General features: G+C 33.9%; 1 long non-coding RNA gene across 1 annotated transcript; it reads left to right on the plus strand.

Moving 5' to 3' along the window:
- The first annotated feature begins 5,599 nt into the window (after positions 1–5,599).
- Positions 5,600–10,449, plus strand: LOC136235276 (uncharacterized). Its single transcript, XR_010691739.1, has 3 exons — positions 5,600–5,695; positions 8,513–8,549; positions 10,211–10,449. It is a non-coding gene; the product is annotated as an uncharacterized lncRNA (long non-coding RNA).
- The last annotated feature ends 447 nt before the right edge of the window (positions 10,450–10,896 follow it).

Here is a 10,896-nt window from a genome sequence, read left to right on the forward strand (position 1 = left end):
CGTGTTTGAAGCTGAAACACTAATATTTATTTTTGTAAACTCTTTTCTCGTTGAATTCCAATGCAAAATTGGACTTGGGAGAGTGGATAAGAAATGAACAAAAAAACCTTGTGCCAAACTACTAGACCCTATGACTCATGATGAAGCAAGTCCTTGTGTTGTGCCTGTTGGGAAACCATGGCTTGGATTTGTAGAACAGGAAGGATGGGTGAAATCTTAGTAATTCAATCCGAATATTGAGGCCCATTTATTTGGAGGAAAATAATGTGGAAAAATGTTTTATCGTGGTGTTTGTTTGGCTAGGAAAATTAGTCATGGAAAAATCTTATGCCGATCAATTGAAAACAAAAGGTAAATTCCAAAAAAAATCCGTGGTTGTACGAGTAGTCAAATGCATGTGTCTAAAAATGAGGATCTTTTTTATCTTTCCAGCATGCTTAGTGAAACATCTGCCTTGCTCTGCATCCGACCATATTCCAATTCTTATTGATTGTGAGGGTACCTGTATAAGGGAAAGAGGTAAACAACGTCGCTTCCGGTTTGAAAAAATGTGGCAACGAGACCCTAATTGTGCAAAAATCATAGAGATGGCATGGAAATCTTATTTGGGCGGGGAGCAGTTTTCTATCCTGGAGAGAATTAAATTGTGCTCTCAACAACTCAGTGAATGGAACCGCGATAGCTTTGGGCATGTGGGAAGAAGGATTAAGAATGTTTCTGAACAGTTAGAAAAAATTCAAAACTCGGAGGCTGATGCTGTTTCGATCGGAAAGACACAAGCATTAAAAAATGAACTCAATGAATTACTACATCGTCAGGAAGTTATGTGTAAACAGAGAAGTCGTGTGATGTGGTTAAAAGACGGAGACAAAAACACCAAATATTTTCACGCTAAAGCAACGGCCCGACGAAAGGCAAATACGATTACCGAACTTCAGGATAAACATGGGTGCTTGAAAAAAGGATCAAAGGCCATTGAAAGTATTGTTTTTGAGTTCTATCATGACCTATTCTCCACGTCAAATCCCGAGCTTAATGTGTTTCCTTTTGAGGTGATTGATCGACACTTATCAAATGAGCAAATTGAAGAATTGGCAAGCCCTTATCTTCCTCAGGAGATTTTCGAGGCACTAAAGCAAATGCACTCGGATAAGGCCCCCGGACTTGATGGCATGTCAGCTCTTTTCTATCAATCATATTGGGAGGTAGTGGGTCCTGAAGTGCAATCTTGTGTGATGGAGTTCCTAAATTCTGGGAAAATGCCTGATAACTTAAACCATACCTTGGTATGCCTTATCCCAAAAAAGTGCAAGCCAACAAGTATGAAGGATCTACGGCCCATCAGTTTGTGTAACGTGCTTTACAAATTGATTTCTAAAGTGCTTGCTAATAGGTTAAAACGAGTGTTGCCGTGTATTATTGACCCTGCTCAGAGTGCATTGGTGTCTGGTCGACTCATTACTGATAACGCTCTGATTGCCTTTGAGCTATTCCATTCAATGAAGCATCGTAGCTTGAGTTCTAAAGGGCAGTTTGCACTGAAGCTCGACATGAGTAAAGCATACGACCGGATTGAATGGGGTTTTTTTGAAGAGAGTTATGAAACAGATGCAGTTTCCTGATTGCTTTATCAATTTGGTTATGGTATGTTTATCCTCGGTATCGTTCTCTTTCTTAATAAATGGTCAAGCTCAAGGGTATCTGGTGCCGAACAAGGGGCTACGTCAAGGGGACCCGATCTCCCCTTACCTTTTTTTACTTTGTGCTCAAGCTTTGTCAGCACTCATGAGATATTCAGAAAGAAGGCAACTGATTCACGGAATGAAAGCCAGTAGGTTGGGACCACCAGTCTCTCACCTATTCTTTGCGGATGACTCTCTCCTTTTTGCCCGGGCTACCGTGGAGGAATGTTGTCAAATTAAGCAAGTTTTGAACTGCTATGAACTAGCATCTGGGCAGAGGATCAATTTTGATAAAACTGAGATCCTTTTTAGCAAGAATGTTCCTTCCCAGATGAGGAATTATATATGTAATTTCTTATCTGTTAAAGAGGTGCAGAACTTTCAGAGTTACCTTGGACTACCTTCCATGATTGGCAGGTCTAAAAAACAAATTTTTGCTTTCATCAGGGACAGAATTGTTAAAAAGCTCAATAGCTGGAAAGACAGGAACTTATCACAGGCTGGAAAAGAAGTGCTCATTAAAGCAGTCGCCCAATCAATCCCACAGTATATCATGTGTTCTTTTGCCCTCCCTAGCACTTTTTGCTTAGAAATTCAGAAATTAATCAGAGAATTTTGGTGGGGAAAGAAAGAAGGTAGCAAAAGGGGGTGTTGGATCCAATGGAATAAACTATGCTTACCTAAACATCAAGGGGCCCTCGGATTTAGATGGATTGAATCTTTTAATCTTGCATTTCTCGCTAAACAAGGCTGGAGACTTTTGACCCAACCGGATGCCCTATGTGCCCGTATCTTCAAGGCAAAATACTATCCAAACTCGTCCTTCACTCAAGCTCCTATAGGATTCCACTCGAGTTATACTTGGCGAAGCATTCTAAAAGGCAGACCTATCCTGGAGAAAGGGCTTTGTTGGTGTGTGGGGAATGGTCAATCGATCAATATCTGGAATGACAATTGGATCTTTACCCAATGATACAAGAAGCCCCTGATCAGATCTAATGCACTTCAATCTGAGTTGGTCCAATGCCTTATTGATCCGGTGCACCGCTGTTGGAACAGAAATGTGATTAATGCTGTCTTTCTTCCCTCGGAGGTATCCTCTATTCTGAGCATTCCGATTAGTTATCGTCTTCCTGATGATATTGTCTTCTGGTCCCTTTCAAAAAATGGAGCTTACTCTGTCAAGACAGTTATCAACAAGCTGAAGCAATTCGTAGAAGTGGGGAGGGAACATCACTAAGCGAGAAGTCCAAGATTTGGAAGATCATCAGGCATTCTGGTGTTCCATCGAAAGTGAAGATTTTCTGCTGGAGAACAGTCCATAATGTTGTCCCAACTCTCAACAAGTTATTCCAAAAAGGGGCCAATGTATGTGACTATTGCTGCTTCTGTGGATGCGTTGGTGAGGCAATTAGCCATATCCTGTGTTCCTGTCCGAATGCAAAAGAAATGTGGAAACTCCTTAACCCGGATCTCCGCGTTGATAAACTTTTTGTCAACTCCATTGAAGCTTGGTTCTTGGATGTTTATTCTACTACTGATGCATACTATTTTAATCTATTTTTGCTAACTATTTGGATGTTATGGTTTAATAGGAACAAAATGATTCATGGTGATCCCCCTCTTTCTACCTCTGCATTGAAGGAAAAAATAATAGAGTTGCATAACGATTACAACTGCAGTCATACCAAGCAACCCCAGAACCAAACCCACTCTGTGTGTCTTGGCACCAGCTCTACCTGGTCTCCTCCTCTTGCTGATGTCTTCAAACTGAACTGTGATGCTGCTTTTGATGTGAACAGGTCCTTGTGTAGCCTGGGAATTGTTATCCGAAACAATGCTGGGCAGCCTATGGTGTCGGTATGTTATCCAAACATAAAATGTTCCGATGTTGATTTGGCAGAAGGATTAGCAATTCTTTTTGGGCTTTGATTCGCTGCGGACTGTTGGCTCCTTCAACTGGACGTCGAAAGCGACTCCCTTATTGTGATCAGTGCAATACGTGATCTAACTCCAAGGCGAAATGATTTAGGTCTTATTTGTGATGACATCCGTAGCCTCGCTCGCTTCTTCCCAAGCATATCGTTTAACCATGTAAAAAGAGAAGCAAATGGCTTGGCACATTCTCTTGCCCGTTATGCATCATTGTTAGATTCATATCAAGTTTTTATGGAGTCTGTTCGTCCCTCCTGTTTTTTTGCTCTATGTAAAGATAGTAACTGATGATGTATTGAACTGCTGATGTGTTATGAAATTTTCCATAAAAAAATGAGGATCTTTTTTGTTTGACACTATAAAAGACTGTCAACGACTTTAAAATGAAATTTCTAAGAATTAAAGTTTAGTATTACATTTATTACAAAACCACGTTCAAAATCATTAGTTTTGGATTTGATTAAAACAATTTTAAGTTTTAGAAATTTTCATTAGAAGATTGTTAATAGTCATTTTTAAGACTTAAAATTGTTTTAATAATGATTTAAAAATGACTATTAACAAATGACGGAGAGAGAGAGCGAAATATAGGAGAGAGAAGGAGAAAGATATATCAGTAACTGTGCCAGCAGTAAATTAGGAGGGAAAACCAAAGAGGGTAGTTTAGCCTTTACACATTTATGGGTCCCATGTTTTTCAACAGCAGATTCAAAATAGCAGTGATGTGGTGCGTTGACTGGCATTGACTGATCATTTTCACTGGCCATACACCACATTGGGAGGTCACACCTTAGTTGGTACATATTAGTGAGACAAATTGAAGGTTGTACACCAAAATGTGATTTAGGGTAAAGGTTGTACACCATGTGTGAAATTTACCCCAACTTGTTTATTAAATGGATCAGCTTAACCTATTTCTTCATTTTGAAATTCCTCGTCTTAGGATAATAATACTATTAATATTATGGTTAAAAATATTTTTATGTATGAATATTTAAATTTAGAATACATTTAAATTTCATCTATATTTTGTTATTAGTGATTATTTTATAAACTATATGTATGTTAGTATTAGTTGAAAATAAAATTTATAAATAAATATAATATAATATTATATATTTAAGTTAATGATAGGAATTTCCTAAAATATAAACAAACATTGGACAATACTTTTTAATGTTGTAACTAAATACCAAAAAGTATTTTATTTTTTAATAAAATATTTTTCTTTATCTAATATTAAATTTGAAATTAGTAAGTAGGTAACATCATTTTTCTCAACAACATAAGTAATATTTTTCTTTTATTGTTTCATTTGAGGAAATTTAATACGAAGTTCTCCAAAATTTATATGGTATTTAAATTGATTTCATAATTTTATTCATTTTGTCCAACACATGGTTAAGATGTATTAAACATGACCATCTTGAGAGAATTTCAACTTGAGAGGATCCAAACTCAATTTTCCCACAAACCTTTGAAGGGTAATTTACACTTATAGCTCCCAAACTTTATACTTAGTTTCATTATGGCCCATAGACTTCCAAAGTGGACATTATAGCCCATGAACTTTGCACTTTACTAACATAATAACCCTATTTATACACCCACTAGATTCTAATCTGGGATAAAACAAGTTTTAAGAGTCCATCATAATAAACTTATTCACTAGTAAGCAGAGTTTGTAAGGTGGTGTCTTAATCGGCCGTGGTTATTGAACAATTCTATATTAGAGTGTGGTTATTGAAAGATTATGTATCGTTCAATTTAGAATTGCAATTATAGTGTGTCTATGGTATTTTATCCTAGAGGTGATTGATTGATAGTCTACTTGCACATTATAGAGACTGTCTTGCAAACGTCTTAAAGAGAGCGACGTCATCCGTGACTCATCCTAGATTGTTTGATTCAATGTTTTTTCATTTTAATATGCTTCAATAATTTTAAGATGATTCTTGTTGCCATGACTATTAATTAGACTACTGGGCTGACTCATATCAATAAGGTGTTTCGTTTTGAGGGGGGAACTCATTTCCGAAGATGGAAATAGAAGATTTGTTTTACCTTACGAAAAAAAGGTTTGCTTCTATTTCTGTTTTCAGTTCTGAAAAACTCATTCTTGCTGAAACTGCCTTTGAGGCTGAGAAATATGTTGTTGATAAGTGCAAGTAGACTGCTTTTCTCTATAAAAATTACATCTTGATTGGCCTGGTTGATGACTTGTATGATTACTATAATGATAAGAACAAATCTACTAAAGACGTGTGGGATGCGTTGCATAGGAAGTATGATACCAAGGAGGGTGGAACAAAAAGAAATATGTTGATAGTCACTACCTCAAATTCTAGATGAATGGTGATAAACCCGTGGAGGCAAAGTCTCATGAACTCCAGAAAATTTCTCATCAGATTATCTCGGAATGTATGTCTCTTGATGAAAAAAAATTCAAGTTATTATTATTGATAGATTGTCTCCTTCTTGGAAGGGCTTTAAGAATGTTCTCAGGTATAAGACTAAGGAATTCTCATTGGAAAGTCTGATTACTCATCTTCGTATTAAGGAGAAAGCTTGAAAACAAGACTAGAAAGAAAAAGTGCTTGCTATCTCAAACAACACTAAGAGATCCATAGCTGTTTTGAAACCTAATCAGAAAAGTTTGAAGAATCGAAACCGCAAACAGAACCAGAACTACAACGCTCAGAACAATCAGATTGGAACCATAAGAGGAATCAAAACAAACTATAAGAACCAAGTGTCTTAGTTGACATAGGAACATAGACATTAGAATGCACCAAATTAAGTATCTTCTCCTTCCTATGAGGAGGATGACTCTTAAAAGAAACTATTGTCTATTTACCAGCCAAGCAGTCAAAACATTTCTTCAAGTGAATATCCTTCACACCAGATAGCTTTTCCTTCTTTGACAATATAGACATGCCCTTTTCACTCATATGGACAAGTCTTTTATGCGACAAGTCAATCACATTATAATTCTCCACAGCATTAACAATGCTCTTAAAGATCTTTGGATGTGACATGTACAACTTAGAGTGCTTACTCCCTCTTGCCACAACTAAAGAACCTCAAGTGAGCTTCCATTGACCATTACCAAAATTGTTGTGGTAACCATCATCATCAAGAAAGCTTGTAGAAATCAAGTTCGTTCTCATATCTGGAACATGTTTCACATTATCCAAAACCAAAGTACTTTTGATAGTCCATTATTACTCATCTAAACATCATCAAAGTGACCTGGTATGAGGGATGAATAAAAATCTCTTTGTGATGTAACGTGACATACAACACCACTATCAACCACCCAACTCAAAATATTACATGCAAGATTAATAACATCTTAATCACCATAAATCAGAAAATTATTGGTAGTAGCATTTACCTTAGTATTTTCATTACCACCACCACCACATGTCTTCTAATTGTTTTTAGCACCCTTTTTATTCTCTTTCTTTAGTTGTCTGCAGTACCTTCTGGTATGCACATGCTTGCTATAACGATAACACTCAACATTGGCAAATTTATCCCTAGAACTTCTTCATTGTTTCCCTCTATGACTGACCTATGCTCTGATGTCTTTCCTACCTTTTTATGACTAAGACTTCTGACTGTGAAGAGGAACCTTATGACTTTCTTCTAATCCCTTTATTAAGAAAACTGCCCTTAGCCAATTCCATGGAAATAACCCCATCTGGTGCAGAGTTAGACAACGGGAATCCACGTACCTTTATTCAGGGTATTGATACTAGTTGTGTAATTCACGTACCTTGTGTAGGCTATATACCTTCTCTATTTATTGTGTTTACCAATGGTATTCTTTGTTATTCTGAGAATTTACCCAATGAGTCACAAGACACGTGTCAACTTTCAGTTAGTTTTTTGATACTCAGTTTGTGACGTTGTCTGGTAGTGCAGTCTACCATGTTGCACACGCTCTGCCAGGTGGCTAGATTTCATTGGACGTACGGCCTTTGGACCTCTGGTATGCCAATCGGTGTGCACTATTCCTTGTCCCATGTCCTTCACGTAACCGTCTTTTTTGATCCAACGGTTGCTCTTTTCAGACCGTACGGCTGCATGGATAGATGGATGGCAGAGATCCTCCCACGTGGCCGAACGTTTTCATTCGAATCATCAAAGAATATTCTCTTCTTAGATCGAATGGTTACTGATGTCCTCCGGATTGAAGGGTAACCTTAATCTACGCGTCTAAGATGTTTCTATAGAATATTTTTTAAAGTAATATTAATGTTTGGTAGAAAGCATCTCGCATTGGAAATTGATGATGGTCCATAGAAGCATTTTGTAACACTTGATTTAAGTCTTTAATCACTCCTTCCTAAACTCTACCTATCGAATTGCTTTAACTTATTAAACAAATATGAATATCATTAAAAAAAATAAAAATGAATTGAATGGTCTTCTATCGACATTCCTTTAGAATTTATTTATATTTTATTTAATAAACAGAAAGAAAAAATATATAAAGAAACATATCTGAAATGCAGGTACTCAAATTTTAAAAAAGTTGATACAGCTCAAACAAGATAACAACGTCTCAGCAGTCTCTTTGACTTGTATTATAGAGTGGAAGTGGTCCCTCTTTTTTTCTTAATTACCAAAATAATTTTTCATGTTGCCATGAATAAACAGTATATTATTATTGCCATCCCTCGTAAAAATAAATAAATAAATTTATATAGTATGTTCACTAATAAGCTTAATGTTAAAGAAAATCAGGGTTGACATTGCTCATATATTATATATGCCCATATCACATTAACATTGACTTATTCTAATTAAATAAGCATTGACTTTTAATTAACTATTATTTGGTCTGTAGCTTCTTAATTAACAACTAGGGTTGAAATTTTCTGCAGATTTTCGAAGATTGGAAACTCCATATATATGTCCAAGGTATGTCCAAAATTGTCCCCTATATAATAAATGCTATTGAAAAATTTGAATCCACTGGTTTACTATTATTTAAATTCTATATCGGATCTTTCAAATATTAATTACGTGTAAAATATTTATTGTGTTATTAACACAATTACAAACAATCTATTAAATAGCAATAACTAAATTTGCTACATATAAATTATTAGTTATAATTAACTACTAGTCGAAGATCCACACATTGCAAGGATCATATAAAATATTTAATTATTTTGATATAATTGGTTATTTATTAGTATATTATAATTATTGTAATTATTATTATTATTATTATTATTATTTAACAATAATATGTGGATTATTATTATAAAAGAACGTTTTTACACTATTTTGAGAATAATATATAAAAAATAAAAAAGTAACACATAAAAAAAATAAATATATTTGTAACAATAAAAAAATAAAAAAAATACTCATATTTTATATTTAAAAAATTATAGAATCCACACGTTATATTTATTCATGTAAGCTAATACTATCATGAATAGATTTTTTATAATGTCAATATGCTTGAATTAACAGTATATCAATTGAGTAAAAATGCAATGAATACAGTCGCAGTGTTGTAAAACTCAAGATCAAATGAACAATAATTGTGATTTTTATTGGAAGAAATATCAAATCCATGAATAAAAAATTAAAATGAATAATTATGATTTGATTCTAAAAGTAGTATAAGATTGCCTATGATATATTTTTATATCACATTCGCATTAATATCATCCTACTAAAAACATTATATCAAGAGACAAACAAATAAAAAGGATATAACAACCCAATTAAATAATTTTGGTTTGCTATATAAGTATAAGTATTGTTTACTTATTTACTTGCATTGGAAGCTTTTGGAGTTTGCTTTATTAGAATATGTTTATGCGTGAGTTTTGAATGTAATCCGATCTCATGAAAATTGAGAGTTAAAAGATGTGATTTTCTTATTGTTATACCATCTTACCAATTATTAATAAATTATGGATTTTCTACCATAGATATAGACGAAATCAGTTGACTCATGTAAATCTTTTGTTTTTCTTACTATTGTCTCATCCTTTTCAATATATATATAAAAAACCTAAATTATATGGAGCTCTTTAAAGTTGTCAATTTTGATCACTTTGTCTTCCAAACTTAAACGACAATCTATTAGTCACTCTCACTCTATCATTGAAAGTGACATGACACACATTTTATTTTTCTCAATCGGATTAAATTCTGACCACTCGGTTTTTAATTGGCTTCCCATATACAACGTGGTTTTTCCCTTCAAACAAATTTATCTTTTTTAGAGTATATTTTGCAATAGTCTCTCTAAACTCATAAGCACTTTGAAATATCATCATGAAATGCCACGTTGCAAATTTTTATAAAAGGAAAAGTAACATTGCATATGAGACCGAAAGGTAAGTGTTCTTTACACGTCAATATCTTCTCCGATTGAGAAATAAAAAACGTGTTAGGTCATTTTCAAGGAGTTAAAATTACTAATGGGTCGTCTCTTAAATCTAAAAGGAAAAGTAACAAAAATCGACAATTTTAAGGACTTTGTATAATTTAAACCTAAAAAAAATGATAATATACCACCAGTAAGTAATTTAATTTATTGATTTTTTTTTTTTCAGATTGGAGCACTACTATATTTTATAATTAATTATGCTAGATGCTCTAAAATACTGGAACCGAGCTATACATCCACATAGAATAGTATACTCTTCCACGCCTTCTGGCGCATGCTCTCTGGGAAATATATAGTATATACCTTTTATTTAAGTAATTCAATATACAATAATGTGAACTTTTATGGGAGTTGTTATGATAAGGGAAAGGAAAAAGAAAACAATATAATATACAATTAATAATGTACAGTAACAGTTTATTTTATATGGTAATGAAACAGACAAAGAATGCTAAATAATAGTATGATTATGATAGTTACCCAATTAAAAATTTATATATGCCTGGAAGCAGAACTAATCCCGTTTTTAATTATTAATGACTTTCTAGAATTTATTTATTTTAGTTAATTATGGTGATTGGATAACGTAACCGACTCAGGATATATAATTAGTGTTGTGTTTTTCATGAATTAATAGTATATGTGATGCCTAATTACTAATTAGAAATATTACATACAGGTGTCACTTTTCTACGCGTACTTACTTTACTTTTTTCAGAAATAGGAACATATGATATTATTAACAAAATCTCAATATACAAAAATTCCATCCTAAAAAAAACACTAGTACAATTGGAAAAGGAATTCAACTTACTGCATTTAACAGTACAAGCAATTTTTCTATATACACCA

This window comes from Euphorbia lathyris, chromosome 7, assembly GCF_963576675.1.
Source record: "Euphorbia lathyris chromosome 7, ddEupLath1.1, whole genome shotgun sequence".
NCBI classification, from domain to species: domain Eukaryota; kingdom Viridiplantae; phylum Streptophyta; class Magnoliopsida; order Malpighiales; family Euphorbiaceae; genus Euphorbia; species Euphorbia lathyris.